Source organism: Leopardus geoffroyi, chromosome B2 (assembly GCF_018350155.1).
Source record: "Leopardus geoffroyi isolate Oge1 chromosome B2, O.geoffroyi_Oge1_pat1.0, whole genome shotgun sequence".
Taxonomy (NCBI): domain Eukaryota; kingdom Metazoa; phylum Chordata; class Mammalia; order Carnivora; family Felidae; genus Leopardus; species Leopardus geoffroyi.
The window spans coordinates 48,987,782-49,006,602 of NC_059332.1; the positions used below are offsets into that span (position 1 = coordinate 48,987,782).

General features: G+C 37.6%; 1 long non-coding RNA gene across 1 annotated transcript in view; it reads left to right on the forward strand.

Annotated features, from left to right (window-relative positions):
- Window positions 1–295: 295 nt before the first annotated feature.
- The window catches only part of LOC123608496, a 482,727-nt gene continuing 464,201 nt past the window's right edge, over window positions 296–18,821 (forward strand). Inside the window, exon 1 of the long non-coding RNA XR_006717257.1 lies at window positions 296–389. This is a non-coding gene — a long non-coding RNA (uncharacterized LOC123608496). The remainder of the gene's footprint in view (window positions 390–18,821) is intronic.

The window sequence follows — 18,821 nt, forward strand, 5'->3', positions numbered from 1 at the left end:
TTATTATCATAACGAAAGCAGTATACCTTATTAAGGGAATGACCCCAGTTCCGACCAATCCCAGTCTTTTCCCTGTTCTTTAGCTGTTGCTTGGGTTTGGGAGTCCTTTTCTCTGGTCTTCCAAGGGTTCCATTACTTTCTCCTACTCACGAGAAGGAGGTGGTTCTCTCTGCAAAAACCTAAAATAGTTTGGACTTCAGAAGAGGAGGGGAGGATGCAAATAGCAGCTCACAAGAATTGTGTGTGTGTTGGGGGGTGGTGCACACGCCTGTGTGCCTGCGCTGTTGGCCACGCGTCATTACTTACCGCCTGTCCTCCGAGAGCTGAAGGCCACGCGGGTGGGAAGCCCACAGGTCACCTCCTCTGACCCCAGTTGGAGCTTGCCTAGGGTAAGGAATGAGGCTGTGACTCAAGGTCTCTTTTAAGTTCTTTTAAAAAGCCTTCAAGGTGGGAACCTTTGGCTGGAGCTCCCAAGTGGGATTTTCATTTAATTTGAATGTAAAAGCAATCAGGAAAAAAAAAAAAAAAAGAAAAGTTTAACCATATGATTACATCCCTTGAAGACTGGGTTATTTAGCATTGGCTGTATGATTGCCTGTGAGCTTAGGGCTTACAGGAACATACTTACTTTTCTTTAAGAGAATGATACAGAAGCTCTGTGGTGAACTTGACTTTCTATTTATACTGGGGACATTACTATAGTGCTTTGGACCCATTTTTCTGCAAGGATGCTCTTCTGACCTGATAAGGGGTCATCGAGGTGTTCCAACTGGAAGAACTACAACTCACAAACCATTTATGTTTTAGTTCAGCCTTAAGTATGCCAACACTGCTGGCATTTTAATACTTATGAAGAAAAGGATTGCCTGGGATTCATATTTTAAATCACCTCCCTCCTCTTAATTGAAGAAAAAGGTAAATGGTGTAAATGAAGCCCATTTGGCTTGAGGTCTTGCTGGTGCTTATCTAGAAACCATGAATTCAATGGTGGCTCCATACATCCCGTTTCCTATCAAATATTAATTTCCTCATGTTTTTTATTGTTTCTAGGTATGTTTAGTTAATATGCATTTATTGTTTTTAATATACAGGTTATTTTTATGTGGGGTTCTGTGTGTTTATCTATGGAGCTGTCTTTTCAGAATAAAAAAAAAAGGGTAGGTTCTGTCATTTAGTTTCCTGAGTCTGTGGCTTAAAAAAGATACAAAACTGAGTGCTTCTGCAGGCCAAATACCTACACATCATTAGGTCCTAGCCATTTCTTTTTTAACCTGAAAGGCCTGTCTCTACTCCCAGGTGAGTTTACATGGAGACATAAGTTAACAGCCTCACTAGGAGATAACATGCTTCTCTGGCATTTTGGTGTATGCTCGTATTATGAGTAGCAAAGCCTTGTTATTATTTGTTTTTAGATATTATATCATTCTTTCACGGGTTTCAGGGATTGCTCTAGGAGTAAAGAAAAACATCTAGCAAAGTAAGGGGGCAGCGTGAAGGGGTTGGGATTGCTGTTTTAGTGGGATGGCCAGGCCTCTGCTGCAGTTGATATTGAGCTGAGACATGGGAAATCGGTGTCCATATCAAAAGGCAGAGGAAATGGCAAATTGTAAGGCTTTGAGGTGAGATCATGTATGCCTTGAGAAACAGCAAGGAGGACACTGTATTTGGAATGGAATTAAGAAGAAAAGAGTGGGATAGGAGAATTGAGCATGGTCTTGGAGTCAGGTCATATGAGCTTCATAGATGATGGGAAGGAACACAGAATTCCTCTTTAAGTGGAATAGACAGCTTTAAACATTTTTTTTGCAAATGGACATTGAGGATTTCCTTTGATCACAATTATAAAAACACTGAAGTGAACATCCTTGTATATAAGCCTTTGCTTACTTGTTAATGTGTTCATTCATTCACTAAATAAGTACCATTATTATTTTTTTCTTAAAAAATTTTTTAAGTTTATTTATTTTGAGAGAGACAGAGACAGCATGAGTGGGGGAGGGGCAGAGAGAGGGGAGGAGAGAGAGAATCCCAAGCAGGCTCTGTGCTGCCAGCACAGAGCCCAATGTGGCGCTTGAACCCACAAACTGTGAGATCGTGACCTGAGCCGGAACTAAGAGTGAAATGCTTAACCAACTGAACCATCCAGGTGCTCCTAAATAAATATTAGTGAGTGTCTACTGTGTGCCAGCTGCTATGGTAGACACTGGGGATCCAACTCTGGAGAGATCAGGCAAAGTCTTTCTCCACATGGAGCTTACAATACATGGGGTATGTGATGTCCCATATTTATCCTCAGGATATTTTCTAATTATTTCTTAAGGAAATGATCTTAGTAATGGAAGTACTCCATCAAAAAGAATGCACATTTCAAATCATACACACATGAATTATCCATTAAAAAATAAATATACCTCTGCCCTCCAGAAAAGTTGTAACAATGCATACACCAACGATCAGTGGATAAAAGTGACTATTCCCTCTCCTCCACAGAAGATGCCCCTAAAAGGAAATACTAGTAAGAGAAAAAAAAAAGTATTTCTTTTTTTTTTTCAATTTGTGTTTTCCCAATTACTAAATTAGTTGAATATTTCACATTTTATATTTTCATTGTCGTACTAAATTCAAAGTAGGTACATTTGTTGCTAATTCTCAACACACAGGCTGGATATTACTTACGATTTATTCGTAATAATAATAAACTACAGCCACAAAAACTAATAGGTACAAAGCACTTCCTTAGTGCCAGCACAGTGCTAAACTCTTAAACACATCATTTCATCTAATCCTCACCCTATTTAGGGGAAAAAGCACTATAGTTTTCATTTCAACCCATTAGACTGTAAGCTCTCTGAGGCAGGGACCACACCGGCTTTGTTCACCACTATTTGCCTCTGAGTCTGGCACAAGAACTGGCCCATGTAAAAAGTCATATACATTTATCACATACTATATTTACAGATGAAAAGTTGAAGCATAGAGATTTTAAATAGCAAAATTCCGTAGCTCATAACTGGTAATACTATTTCAGAAATTTTACTCTCAGCCTGGGTGATTTTAGTTACTCATTAACAAAATTTTCTGCAATCACAAAGGTGGGCACATCACCACTTCTGGTCTTCTATGTGCTTGAAGTCTGATTCATTGTGCTGTAGTGGTACTTTCTTAATTTTTTTCAAGGGTTGTGCTGATTTTATGTAACTATTCTTTGCAATAGAGGCAATGTGACATATAATCCGTAATTTACCTAGCAGCCCTGTCTGCCCCTTAAGCTCCAGAGCTTTCTATTTAACTGCCTGCTTAATTACTCTACCTACGTGTTTGGTTATCGTACCCAATACAGAACTGTGTTGTAACCCCACTGTCCCAACCTGCTTTCCACCTAAACTCACTGATGTCAGTAAAAGGGTACCAAAATTCATTCACGTGCTCAGGTCAAAAACAGAACCGTCGTCTTTGATTGCCAGCTTCTACTCACACTTCACTGCACATTCCCAAGAGAGTTTACCTTTGACACATTCCTGATCTGGTGGTGTTCATTCCAACATCTGCTCTCACCTTAGTCCAGGCCCTCATCATCTCCCCTTCCATTTTTGCCTGCTTGTGGCCTATTACCAGAATGATCTTCAGAAATGTAAATTGATTTCCTGCTCAAAACCTTCAGTGATTTCTGATTGTATTTGGAATGTTTGGCTTCTCAGATCCTTCCAAATCTGCTCCCTGCCTTCCCCTTTTAACTTATCTTTGTCCTGGCCTCCACACCCCACCTGTATGCCTTCTTGCTGGTACCTGAGTGCATCAAACTGATTTCACACTTAGGCCTTTGCTTGCTGTTCCCTCATGTCTTCATCCACCACTTCATTCAGGTGTCTGCTCAAATGTCTTCTCCTTAGAGAAGCTGCCTCTGACCACTGGACACAAGCAGTGTCTCCCCAACCCATGACTCTCCTTCACTGTCGATTATCTTCTCTGTTAAAATGTGAATTCCCTAGGGCAGAGATTCTGACCTGATCAACCACAGAACCGCACTTGGCATATATTGGGCAATCAGTAAATATACTTGAATGAATGAATGCATGAATGCATGGAACTGAATTTTATGCCTTTTCAAATAAATGATTTTACTCAGTTAAAAAGAAACAAGCCAACCAAATATCTAGCCACCTGATCTGATTTACTTTGGAAAATGTGATCATCATTCTTGTAGTGTGAGACAAAATAGTAGATGCTCAATAACTGCTATTCGAAAATCTTAGGTTAATTGAATTTTGTTTTAATGATTCCAACCAGTGTTTGGATAGTAATAGTGAAATCTTGAGCTCCAAGTGGTCCCATTCTGTCTATTCATGATCTGAGATGCCCTTCTGGTCCCTAGATGTAATGAATTCAGCTCATGTACTTTATGTGTCATATGCTGCTGGGTGGTAAATTCTAGGAAGGGGTTAGAAAAGTGGACATTTAGGATTGGTGTGATGGCTTAGAAAGAGTATTAGGATAGAAGGGCACACTATCTTAAGTCCTCTGAGCTCAGTGCCTTTCTAGACACAGACCTGTCTCAGAAGGCTTGCTGAGTTAGGACAAGCTGGTTGGAGCTTTGTCTCAGGGAAGGACACATTCAGACAGCACTGTTTCCCCAATTCTAGACATTGTCTCTTCTCCACATCTCCAGAAGACAGTGCCCTCACCCCCTGCCCGTTATGGACATATCCTACTTTGTATGTGCAGCTTTCTGCTAAAGAGTGAAGTAAAGGCCCTGTCTAAAACTGTCTCTTAAGGTGAAGTACGTTAAAACTAGGCTAAAAGAGGTACTAGGTAGGCTATACCATATCACAGAGTTAAGTAAAAGGAAAGCTGTTTTAAATTGTATTATTTTCTCAAAATCTTTCAAAATGAAAATGGCATAAAAGGGTATACAATGAAAATTCCCCCCACCCTGACCCCCTGCTCTTCTGTCTTCTCAGCACTTGGTTTCCCTCCTCAGACAATACCAGTTTTTCATAAGTCTTTCCAGTAATAGTTTATATAATAAGTAAGGAAATATGTGCATGCTATTTATTTGTCATATGTGTATGTGTGTGTGCATCTAATGTCATTTTTATGCTTTTAAAATATATGAACAGTAGAAGATCATATTATTCTGCACCTTGCTTTTTTGGTTGTTGTTGGAAAAGCAGTGTAGTAAACTTCTTTTAAAAGCAAAGACTGGAGCTAGACTGCCTGACTTCAAATTTTGGCTGTGTCAAATATTAGCTGAGTGATCTCAGACAAGTTTGTTAACCTCTCTGCTGTGGGAAATGAGATCCTTTGTATCTTACAGGGTTGTTGTGGATGAGTCACCATGCATGTAACACAGCACAATTTCTGTCACATTATAATCATCCAGCATTGCAAGCTATTGTTACCATTACTATCATTAGTTTTGAATCCTGTAGATCATTTCAATTTTAGTACATGAAGAGGTCTCTCATTTTTTACACCTCACAATATTGTAGTATATGGCTGGCTGTTCCCTAATATATTAACCATATTTTATTTAGGACCCCCCCTAGTATTTTGGTGTTGCAAGGAATGATATAATTAAAAACTTTTCACGTTGATCATTCTAGATTATATCGCACATATCTGCAGCATAAATTCCTCAGAGTGGAATTTCTGGGTCACATGGTGTACTCATTTATGACTTTTTAAAGATATTGCCAAACTTCCCTCCATAGAAGTTGGACTAATTTATGCTCACCAGCCCTGTGTACAAGTAGTGTTCACATAAACTCACCTCCTCCTTGAGAGGTGTGGTTTGAATTTGCATTTCCCTGGTTAGGAGTGACTTTGAGCATAGTTTCATATGTTTAAGAGCCATTTGTAGTTCTTTTTTGTGTGTGAATTCTCTGTTAATGCATTTTATCTCTTGTTTTCTGTTGGGTTATTGCCATATTTATTATTTATTTATGTAAGTCCCTTGCCTTTTGGAGAAGTATGTGTTATAAGTATTTTCCCAGTTAGTATTTTTTTTTTCTTTTGGCTTTATTTGTGGAAGTTTTAGCCATGCACAAAATTTTCTATTTTATATAATTGAATTTTTAAAAAATCTTTTCTGAGTTTGATGCTTTGTCTTTTAAGGAAAAGTTTAGATGAGTTGTAGTTAAAGGCTATAGATTTGTAAGATTGTGGTTTAAGTTTATAATTATGTCTGGCTTTCTCTCTTTCTTATTTGAATTTAAGTTGTTTGAGAGCAAAATTTGTGTGAATTAGCTCATATAAGTTGCTTTATATGAATTAATCCACTTAACTCTCCATTACATCTCGAAGAAGTCTGTACAACTACTACTCTCGCTTTACAGAGGAGTACCCTGAGCTCAGAGAGGTTGAGTCATTTGCTTAATATTACATAGCTACCAAGTTAAAGTGTTAGGATTCCAGCTCATGTGCTAGCCTACATAGCAAGCATAGTCAATGAAAGTTAATAGATTTATCTATATAACAAACTCAGTTGTCACAATTTGTGACCAAAACAAGTCTTAGCATAATCACCCTTACCCTGACTTCAGCTACCCCCCACAACATAGATGAACCATTCTGCAATAGCTTTGAAAAATATATATATTTTTTGAAATCACATGTAAAGAAGTCTAAAGATGAGTTTATTGAACACTTTATCTTTCTCATACAGTGACATAAAAAAAAAAAAAAAAAGAATGTCTTCTCTTCCCCTCACTTTAGAAGACCGAGCTTTCTAAACTTATGTGTAGAATTGAGACTAAGCCATAAGTCAAGCAGAAACTCAATGATATCCTATCCTAGAACCAGACAGCAGCGGGCTTAGACACGAGTAACACCAAGAAATACAAGACATTGTGAGTCTTTAAGGTCAAATGTGCTATCCCATTTAGATTTGCAAAAGAATGCCTGGGTGGTGCATTTGATGGGCATCAGCTGTGCAGACAGAGAAACAAAGGAGTCTTCAAGGAGAAACCTGTTGGCACTGTCCTCTTAAACTGAGTTTCTGGTTAACAAATTGATCAATTGGGCAATGTCATTCTAACTGAATATACATACTAAACAAAACGAATAATACTACCTTTGTACATTTTGACACAATAAATATATCTTGGAAGTTCATCTTTGTGGCAGTCTCTGTGTTTCTATTCAAAGGAACATCATTAATCATTTCATTCAGCATTAGCTGTGTTTATCATTTTTTTACCCTGAGAAACATTTTTTATTATTTTTAAGTGAGTAATTCTGACTGAAGCAGCAAAATAAAATCATTCTGTCTCCTTTTGACTATGGACTTGCTTTTTCCATGTATAAGCATCTATTGTCCTATGTATTGCACTGCTGATAAAAATATAGGAAAGTAACCTAGATTCATTCAACATATATTTAGTGTGAACCTGTCACTTGTGAAGAAATCTGAACCCTTGAACTCTGTCACTCAGAGAATTTTGGCAGGCATCACACAGAACTTTTATAGCTTTCTTGCTATAAAAAGAGATGAGATGTTCATTAGGAAGAGCTAGAGGAGAGATCGAAGGATGTAAGATAGAAATTAGAATCATGTTGTATATAATCATGCTATAGACTTAAAATGTGGAGTTGGATTGAAGGCTGATCTTTCATATAGAAATATATTTGTTACTGTATGGATTTTTGATGAGTCCATTTGTGATATACTTTTAAAAACAGCTTCATTGAGGAGTACCTGGGTGGCTCAGTCAACTAGTGTCTGATTCTTGGTTTCAGCTCAAGTCATGATCTCACATTCCATGGGTTCGAGCCCTGCGTCAGGCTCTGAGCTGACAGTGCTGAGCCTGCTTGGGATTCTCCCTCTGTCTCTCTGCCCCTCCCTTGCTTGCACTGTCTTTCTTTCAGAATAAATAAACTTAAAAAATAATAATTAAAAAAAAAACAAAAACAGCTTTATTGAGAAATAGTTTACATGCATACAATTCACCCATTTAAAGTATACTGTTCATTGTTTTTTAGTATATTCACAGATATGTGCAAACATCATTGTAGTCAATTTTAGAACATTTTAATCACTTTCAAAAGTAACCTGGTAAACTTTCACTGTCACTCCCCACACTTACACCCCCTCCCTCCCCCCACCCCCAACCCTGGGCAACCACTAACCTGTTTTCTGTCTATATAACTTTCCCTGTTCTGGATGTTTCATGAATGGAATCATATAATATGCAATTTTTTACAACTAGCTCCTTTCACTTAGCATAATGTTTTCAAAGTTTATCTGTATTGTAGCACATGTCAGTACTTCATTCTTTTTAGAGCCAAATAGTATTCCATTGAATGGACATACCATATTTCTTAATCCTTTCATCAACTGATGGATGATCAGTTGGGTTGTTTCTGCATTAGGGCTATTATAAATAGTGGTGCTATAAACATTTGTGTATAAGTTTCTGTGTGGGCATATGTCTTAATTTTCTTTAGATATATATCCAGGAGTAGAATTTCTGGGTCATGTGGTAACTTCATGTTCAATCTTTTGAGGAACTGCCAGGATGTTTTTCCAAAGTAGTGTAATCATTTTACATTCCCACCTGTAGTATATGAGAATTCCAACTTGACCACATCCTCCCCAATAGTTGTTATCTGGCTTTTTGATTCTAGCCAACCCAGTGGCTGTGAAGTGGTATGTCATTGTAGTTTTGATTTACTTTTCCCTAATGGCTAATGATTTCAAGCATTATTTCATGTGTTTATTGGCTATTGGTATATCCTTCTTAAAGAAATGTCTGTTCATATTCTTTGTCCATTTTGTAACTGGATTGTCTTTTAATAATCTGGATATAAGTTCCTTTTTCAGATATACAACTTGTAAATATTTTCTCCCATTCTGTGGGTTTTCTACTCACTTTCTTGATGGTGCTAAATTTTCTTCTGAGATTTTATAGTTTTTAGTCTTTGATCCATTTTGAGTTAAATGTTGTATATAGTGTAAGGTAAGGGTCCACATTAATTCTGCATGTGGCTCTCCAGTTGTGTCAGCTTCATTTGTTGAAAAGGCTATTGTGCCCCCAATACAAAATCCCACAACTTTTGTCAAAGAACAGTTAATCCACAAATGTATATATTTATTTCTGGACTTTCAATTCTATTTCATTGATTTATATGTCCTACACTGTCTTGATTACTGTTGCTTTGTGGTAAGTTTTGAAACCAGGAAGTGTGAGTCTTCCTGTTTTGCCTTTCTTTTTCAAGACTGTTTGGCTATTGTGGGTCCCTTGCAATTTCAGATGAATTTAAAACTTAGCTGTTTTTAAAAGAAATCAAATGGGATTCTGACATGGATTGTATTGAATCTGCAGGTCAGTTTGGGGAATATTATCATTTTAACAATGTTAAGTCTTCTGATTCATGAACATGGGCTTTTTTTTGTGATGTACTTTAAAAATATTCATTCATTCAACAAATACTTATTGAGGAATTACAGTGTGCCATGTATGTGGACTCTACCATGTCAGTCAGACCTGCCTCTCTACAGGATCTATCCTCTGGATGCTTGTCCCTGAACATCCTCTGACCTCCTTCAGATCTTTCCTCAAATGCACCTTCTCAGTGAGGTCCTCTCTGGTCACACATCCAATCCATTCTTGTACCTCCTGTTTCCATGCCCTACATTATTTTATTCTTAACAGTTGTCATTATTTATTATATTTTTTAAAATTTTTATAAGTCCTAAGAATATAATAATGGACAGAAATCCTTGATTTTATGGCACTTATGTTCTAGCAGGAAATACAAATGAGAAAAAAAAGAAAAAAAATATGTAAAATGTATAGAATGACAGTAATAACTACTATGTGAAAACTAAAGTTGAGAGAAAGAGGGACTAGGATTACAGTTTTAGGCAAAATGGTCAAAGGCCAAGGGCTAGCCAGGAGTTAGGTGGTATATGCAGGGAAGAGCATTCAAGGCCGAAGAGACTGTATGTGCAAAGCCTGGAGGTGAGAGCAAACTTGGATAATTGGAGGAGCAATTGGGAGACCAGTGTGGCTGCAGCATAGTGAGTCTACACTAGGGAAGTCGTAAGAGACCTTTTAATGGAGCTCAGTATTTAGGAGGATTAAGGGACAAAGTCTGTATGAAGGGTTGTGCTCCCAAGCATTCATGATGAGGATAAAGGAAGAGAAAGCACAAATGAGGTAATAACATTGTCAGATCTCCAACTCCACAGCAACATGCTATAAACTATCTGGATATTTTAATTAACTATGTAATTGCCTCCGTTATCAACTGTTCATAAAAAGAGACTCCCTAGCCTTCTGAATTAATGTTCTAGAATATCTTAGCATGTGAGCTTTCTCCCTTCTTCTTTTGGCCTGGAAGAACTTTACTTGGTTTACTTCTCAAGCCTGCTCTAAGTCCCAATGTTAGTGTGTTTGGTGGGGGATACTTCAGATGTCTTTGGGCTATCATAATGTAATTTAATGCTAGCAACTTAAATCCCCGTGTTGTGCCTAGGAACCTCAATGAAAGAGGCAAATTTTGAAAACAGTAAGTTAATTAGTTAACAAAGAAAGAGTAAACTGAACCAATTGCATTTGGTTAGAATCCCTAACCAGTCTGAAGTTTCTGGTGATAAAAGGGGCTGTTTTGAGCAATTCCATGGCACTTTCACCAGTGTAGATGTCCCCAGGACAAGTACAATCAACTCAAGTAATATATAGACAATGGAAAATGGCAGGGCCAGTGGCTAAACTGGAAACAATGTGCCTCATCTATAGGCAATCCAGTTCATTTTTTTTTTAAATGCTGCACTGGCTGAACAAAAGATGTCCGTCAGCTTTTGAATGCTACACAAGGCTGGCACTCTGCTAAAATCATTATGTGAATTAGAATAATTAACTCATAATAAATTATATGAGGTAGGTGCTCCTATCATCCTCATTTTCCAGCCAAGAAAACTAAGGCTCAGCAAAGAAGTAAATTACTATTAAACAGAGTCAGAATGTGGAGGTAGGCACTCTGGTTTCATAATCTGTGATCTTAATCATAATAATAGTAAACATTTATATGTAGATAAGTAACCAGCAATTAAGTCCACTATAGATAAGAAGTACGTAACATTTGGAAACATCGAAAGGAGCATTATCCTGTAGATATAATTGCAAGCCACATATGTAATTTTAAATTTTCCTAAAGCCCCATTTAAAAGTGTAAAAGGAAACAGATGAAATTAGTTTCAATAATATGTTTTATTTAATTCAGTATATCCAAAATATCATGGCAGCATGTAATCAATGTGAAAGTATTAATGAGGTAGTTTTCATCCTGTGTCTTGGGAATTGGGTGCCTATTTTACATTTAAATCACATCTCAATAAAAGGGTTCAGTAGCCACATTTGTGTTATGGCTGCCATATTGGAGCGTAAAGATTCGGATGACTGGCTCAGTTTTTCACTTTTCACTTTTCCTTAGTATCAGATAGAGCTATAATTTAATTAGGCTCCATTTCCTTGTAAGGAAAGCAGGAACTCCACCAATATAATCATTACAGAGGAGGGGTTGCCAGCAGGTGCTTTTCTTCTGTTCTCATTAAGAAGTTTGTATGAACTTCTCAGCACAAAGTGTTTGAGATCCTGTGAATTTATGGCCTGAGTTATATGGGGTTTACACATATGTACTGATGTTACCTAAAATACCCCTTCCTATAACGTTTTCTTTATGAACCGGTTTGGTGGATGGAGTTTTTATATGCTCTTGCTATGAACATAAGCATTATAAAGGATCTATGCTTTGTGCTGCTAACTTAAATGGGTTTGGAAAGCAAAGTGGAAAAACTATAACTTTATGATAAACGTTACCACCTCCCTTTAATGCATTAATATATTTTATAGTTAAAATAGAATGGAACATTGAGGCGCTTGTGCAGAATATATAAAAGCACAGAGGCAGTGAAGGAGACCAAAAATTACATTTGAGCTTATTAATTTATGAAAAAAAAAACCCAAAATATCCTCAGACAGCTGTGACATCAACTCAGGTGAAAAATATTCTAACATGTCAGCAAACTCCACCCCACAATCCTGCCAGGATGAAATTAAACAAAACAATCTCCCAAATTATTAAATTCTAAGTCTGTAGGGGAATGCCCTATATTACACCTTAAATTACTAAACTATACGCACAACCATGGAGCCACATGTCTCTTTACTTCTCTGCTGTATAATTGTATACAGATGTACCCAGTGTTATGCAATAGTCTTACTCCTTAAAAAGTGGAGTGCAAATTCAATATTAAAAATCCTTTAAAGGCACTAAGGGAGCTTGCTATTTAAAAGGTTCTTTTATAATAAGATTGATCACTCCCTAATTCCTCTCTTTGGCAAGGTAAAGTTTTAATATAGGATTTTTGTCAGTTTTTTTTTTTTAAATAATGTTTCAGAAGTATGGAGAAGAGAGAGAAAAAAAGCTATTACTACATGTATGCAGGCTAATATATCACCCTTGCACTGGGTTCTAATCCATCTTACCAGTGCAACGATGTCACCCACCCAATTTTTTTATTTTTGTCTACTGGGCATCCTTATTAGCACATAGGTTTTTCCCATCTTTTTGACTTCCACTAACCCCCCTTTTTTCCTCTTGACAGCAAAGTGCCTTGAAAGAGTTATCTACTTGGTGTCTTCAATTTTCTTTCCTTAGAGCCAGTGAGCTCTATGCCTTCTAAGCTTGTCAAAAAGCTTCTAGGATTATTGTCATTAGTTTTCTATAAAAAGAATAGGAATAAAATGATCAAAAGTATTTCCCATAGTAAGGAAAACAGGCATACAAGTGTATTCAGACATTCATCTCCCCCACCAAAAATAACTTCTTCATTACTGTATTCATTTGCTAGGGCTGCCATAACAAAGTACCACAAACTGAATGGTTTAAAAACAGAAATTTATTCTTTTAGTTCTGGAGGCCAGAAGTCTAAAGTCTAGGTGTTGGCAGAGACATGTTCCCTTTCAAGGTGGTAGGGAAGGATGTGTTCCATGCCTTTCTCCTAAGTTCTGGTAACCTCAGATGTTTCTTGTCTTGTAGTTGGCTGTCTTTCCCTTGTGTCCCTTCATTGGTCTGTATCCAAATTTCCCCCTTTTTTATAAGGATACCAATCATATTGAATTTGGGCTCACCCTATAGATCTCATTTAATTTGATTACCTCTGTAAAGAAACTGTTTACAAGTAACATCACCTTTTGAGGTACCAGAGTTTAGGACTTCAACACACTTTTTTTGGGAAGGACAGAATTCAACTAATAACAGCTATAATAAAAAATCTAGTTTTCCTTTGACCCACCTATAGGAATATGATCTCAAATGTGTTGGAGAAGGTTGGGCTATAGTCTTCAAAACGTGTGGACTCTCACTGGAGAAAATGATTGTTAGTAAACTGCTTTGATATTGACCCTATTATCCCTTAAGAAATGCAGGGGTTCTGTGGAATATATTTGTCTATCCATCCATCCATCCATCCATCCATCCATCCATCCCTTCCTCCTTCCTTCCCTCTCTATCTCCCTCCAAATTCATTGTTATTTTTTACAATAATTACTGGGTGCTTACTATGAATTTAATATTTTGCAGGGCACTTGGGAGTGGAGACATACAATGGCAAACTTAAGTAGTCTTTACTTTTAGGGAAGTATAATATAGATGATAAGACAAAGCATAAAATGTAAATACTAAGTGAACTGAACTTACAGAGTTCACTACAACCTACAGATGGTAGTAGGTCATTTTGAGGGTTAAGTAATTAATTGTTGAGTATTCTGAGTGAGATATCACTGAATCAAAGTGATAGCTGAATTCATCACAAAGATATGGCCAGGGTTGGCTCAATATCAGCTTTCTTAAGTTCTTGAATTCTGCTTATAATAATCTTTTCTTTTAATTGACACCCTAGCTTCGAAGGCCTTGCTGTAACTTGATCAGGCCTCACAACATTCTGAAACTTCACATTTCCTCTTTCCCCTTGTGGGTGAAGGTGGGACAAAATCGCAGTGCCACATGTAGGCTCATCCCAGCCTAAGTTCTGAGGCAAATTCTCATGTGAGCAGGACCAAGTCACTCAATGTCTAAATTGGCTCTGATTGCCCATGACATTTTCATCAGCTGGCTTGTTGCTTCCTACTTACAACAACTCTTGCAGGAAATACAGAAAATTATGAGTGTGTAGGATCAGCCTCCTCTATATAGTCTCTGGGAGCCAAATGGTTGGTTTCTTTTACCCACCTTGGTGTCCACACTCCATGAGAGGCACCCAGCATCCGTTTAGTGAATGTATTTCCACCTAAAATTACCAGAGTTGATTTCTGTTGCTTCTAACAAAAACTCTGATTAGTACACTCTCTACCTCCAGATCTCAGGCTTGAGAAGGTTTCAGGCCCCTCACAATTGCTAAGGGCTAGCATGATATGGTTTGTGGCCTCTTCCACATCCCTGGAAGGGCTGCCCAAATAATTGCCCCAGGCAAAAACTGCTGCCTTTTATCTACTGATGCCTACCAGGATCTCTGATACTCTACATTCCCATCCTAGTGTACCAGTTATCCCTTCTGTTCAGATATATTTACAGTATCCTTAAAATAGTACCCTGGACTCTCTGCCTACATGGGTCCTCTCCCAATTCTCTCAGCTAGGCCCAGCACCTCTCATTTTCTCTGTCTTTGTGTCATAAATTATTTTGTGCCAGTTAGTGTTATCTTTCATATCTTCTCTTTTCATTCTTGTGACCCTGGTTGTGCTAGTTGTATCTGCTAATTGCATTACCTTACCTGTATCTTCATCCTCTCAACTTAGTGCTTAACCAAGCACTAGACCTTAGAATCATCTGGAAGAAATACAGCCCTCATCTACTTAATCTGAAATTTTGGTGGCGGTGGGGGGTAGTGGAGGGACCATATATTTTTATTAGCTCCTCAAATCATTGTGTTCATAGCCATTTAGAATATACCACCTCAACTCCTGGTTTCCTTCTCAATGGTCTCCCCTTCTGTTTTCATTTAGAGTTCTAAATACTCAGCCTTGATTGCCAACATCCAGGGTCATTCCAGAGCCAAGTTACTTGAACTTTTATTCTTTCCAAAGAAGAAATGGATTCTAATATATTTTATGATACCACTGACCTGTTCAAATCCTCATGAAAAGGACCCAAATAGAATAACCAGAGTTGTATGGGCTTTTATAGGCTCGGGCATGACCTCTGTCTTCTTATTAGAAACCTATCTTCAGTTCTAGATACACAAACCCAATTGTTTTTTTATGTATCAGATCTTAGTACTCTTTCATATAACCATTCTTCATGACATTACTGACATGTAATAGTATGTCCATTTTACAATTATTTACTATACATTTATCTTTTCCATTATAAGTTTGATGAAACCAGGTTTTGTTTTTGTTTTTAGGTGTTTTTTTTTTTTTTTATAATGCACAGAACAGTGCCTGGCACACAGTAGACATTCAATAAGTGAATAAATGCATATTTCCACCTAGATATTTCTTAGATACCTCCAATACAATATGTATGTCTAAAAATGAATTATTATCTTTTCCCCAAACATCATCTGTATGGGTTATTTTTTTTTTCAGTAAACTTCTACTTAAGAATAGTTTGACTTATAGAGCCATTGATCTCTTTATCACCACTAGAGTTTTGCCTCTTCCAGAATGTCATATAAATAAAATTATACAGAATGCAGTTTTTTCAGACTAGCTTCTTTCACTCAGTGATAGGCATCCATGTTTTTGCATGGCTTGTTAGCTCATTCCATTTTATCATTCAGTATTGCATTGTGTGGTTGTACCATTTTTTTTTACTCTTCACCTATTGGAGGATGGCTTGATTTCTCCCAGATTTTGGTGATTATGAATAAACTGTTATAAACATTTATGTGTATGTTTTGTGTAAACCTAAGTTTTCCAAACAGTTGGAATAAATATCTAGGAGTGCAGTTGCTGTATAAGACTGGTTAGCTCCTGAAGAAATTGTCAAACCTCTGTCCAAAGTGACTATACCATGTTGTGTTCCTACCAGTAATGGATGAGAGTTCCTGTTACTTCTCATTCTCACAAGCAATTGGTGTTGTCATTTTTCAAAATTTTAGTCATTCTGATGTATATGCAGTGGTATCTCTACTGTTGCAATCCTCATTCCCTAATAGCAAGTGATTTTCAGTGTTGGTTTGTCGTTTTGAATGTTTGATATGTGTGTTGTATACACTCCACCTGCTGTCCCTCACTGTCTTACATAGAAACTATCTTTAGGAGAAGAGACTTGCAATAGCTTAGTTAGCTCTGTATTTCCAGTTCCTAAACAGAGCCTGACACAGAGCAGGCATTCACTGAATATGTTGGCTAATTGACTGTCTTGAAATCAAAGGTGTGGATTGACAGGTATGTTCTTCAGAATGGAAGTTAGTGCCATATTTTGCCCATTCCAGACTTCACTAAAACATTGGTAGTAGTATCCTGGTATGCTTGCAGACAGCACCTGTGAAAAGCCAGAAAGCAAATATAAACCTCATTCATTCATTTATTCTATACTGTTTGCCAAACACTGTAGACTCAATGCTCCCCTCTTCAATCTCTCATGCTAGGGGTTAAAATTCGAGCTGCAAAATGTTTACTTGCTTATTTGGTCTAGCATGAGATTATCTATATTTTCGAAAATGACATGAGAATAAAACTCATCTCTTTGTTCATTAACAGACCCCACATTGGGTCTCAGTGGAATACTGTTTATTGCTGTCTCCAACATTAATGATAATCTCTGTGAAGATTGTATTTTGTTCTCGAATGTGAGGCCATAAGAGCTGAAGAGTGATTTTTTAGGAAGAAACAAAAGGACAAGAAAAAATTTTAATCCAAAAAGCACATACTTAAACAATGCCAGACATCCATGCACATGCTCACAAATCAGATGATATGCTTTGCCAAAAGTTGCATGTGGACTTATATGCCTCCATGTAATTTGCTGACCACAGCATTACATAGGAGGAGACACACAGAGAAGCATACACACATAGACTCACCCTCAGATCTCTTCTCTTAAAATCCCCAAAAGGCTACCATATCTGAGTTGGTGAATGTTAAACAGCCTTGGAGGAGGGCGGAGGTAGAGAGCATGCAAATGCATTTTAACTGCTAAGCAGATTATACATATGAAGCACTGAGACTCTGCTGAACAGCTTCGAGGGGCTTTAGGATCCCCATTTCAGAGGACACACTGTGGGCCAAGCTCAGTGCCCTAGTGGAGTGAAGCATTGGCTCTTGGTTCATGTCCACAATCACCTCCATTACAGTTTTACTGTATCTTAAGATTTTATCCCCTTAAGTGAAAAATTACCATGAGATATTTGTCCTTTTCTGGAATGAGATGCTCCTGAGAGAAGATATTGAAGGACTGGAAGGTATCCATGAGTCCATCAGAGGACCAAAATTTAGGAGAGAAGTACAGGGAAGGGATAAACATGGGAGAAAGTTAAAGGATTCCCTTTATAGGGGTACCTTTGCTTCACACAGGCAGCCATTATGTATCACATCACTACATTTAAGACGGTTCCTTGTGAATAATCTTAATATTTCTTTTATTCTTTGGTAATCATGAAAATGCAAACTCCAATAATTTATTCTTTTTATTTCAACTCATATGGAATCCAGAAACCTCTCCATGTGCTAGTCACCCTAACTCTTACAAATCATCTTGAGGTGGCATCAGTGAGTTGAGGTCTCATGACAAAGGTCTGATATAAATGAAGTGAATTCTGGCACATTCTCTTTCTATTCACTCTTCATTTTTGTCCCATGAGATTTTGTGCTGTTTTACTGTTACATTGTACTATAAGCTCTCACTTGTGCATAACCTCATAGACTTAACGCTTTCCTTCTTCTTCCCTTTGTTTACCTGTTCTTCTACCTGGAATGCTTTCCCTCCCTGTTTTTGAATGTACTGATTTACCTTTTGGTTATTGCTGGACAAAGGCTCTTTCACCTCTAGGCAAGTTTAGCATTTAGTGGTAATGAAACAGGCATTGGTCCTTGCCAAGGCACGTTCATCTTTTAAGGTGCTTAACAGTTTCTATATTATTCTGTACTTGTATTTTTTGCTTCTCCCTGATATTAGATTATGTATTGTGTATGATTCATCACTGCATCTGCCAGAACCCCTATCCAATATTCTGTACTTGCTTAAATATCTGGTGGATTAATGTAGGAATGAGTGAATGTACAAACAAATGAATGTATGAATGTTTATCTTGTACCCCTCCTGGATCCAGTTCTCCCTTTCTACTCTTTATAGGTATCCACATAAGAAGAGAGAATATTTTCCTTACATTTATTACCCAGTTTGTCCAAGGTGACTCTTTTATTTAAAAAAGAAAAGTTATTTATTTTGAGAGAGAGAGAGAGAGCTCAAGTTGGGGAGGGGCAGAGAGAGAGGGAGTGAGAGAGAGAGAATCTCAAGCAGACTCTGTGCTGTCATCACAAAGCCTGATGTGGGGCTCGAACCCACTAACCATGAGATCATGACCTGAGCCAAAGTTGGATGCCCAACCAACTGAGCCACCCAGGTGCTCCGGGTCCAAGGTGGCTCTTACCCCATTAGTTAAACTATCTGACTGGATGGAGACTTTTGAAGCCAGGCTCCTGTGTTTATTTTCACTTTTGGAAAATCAGTATGCTCCTTTTTCCCACAAATAGCTCCACAAAACACAGAGACTGTCCTTGAGGCCTTAATAAAATAGGCATGTTAGAGAAGCCCATGTGTCAAGGAATTGCAGCTGGCCTCTAGGAATTGTGGACAGTCTATGCAACCTG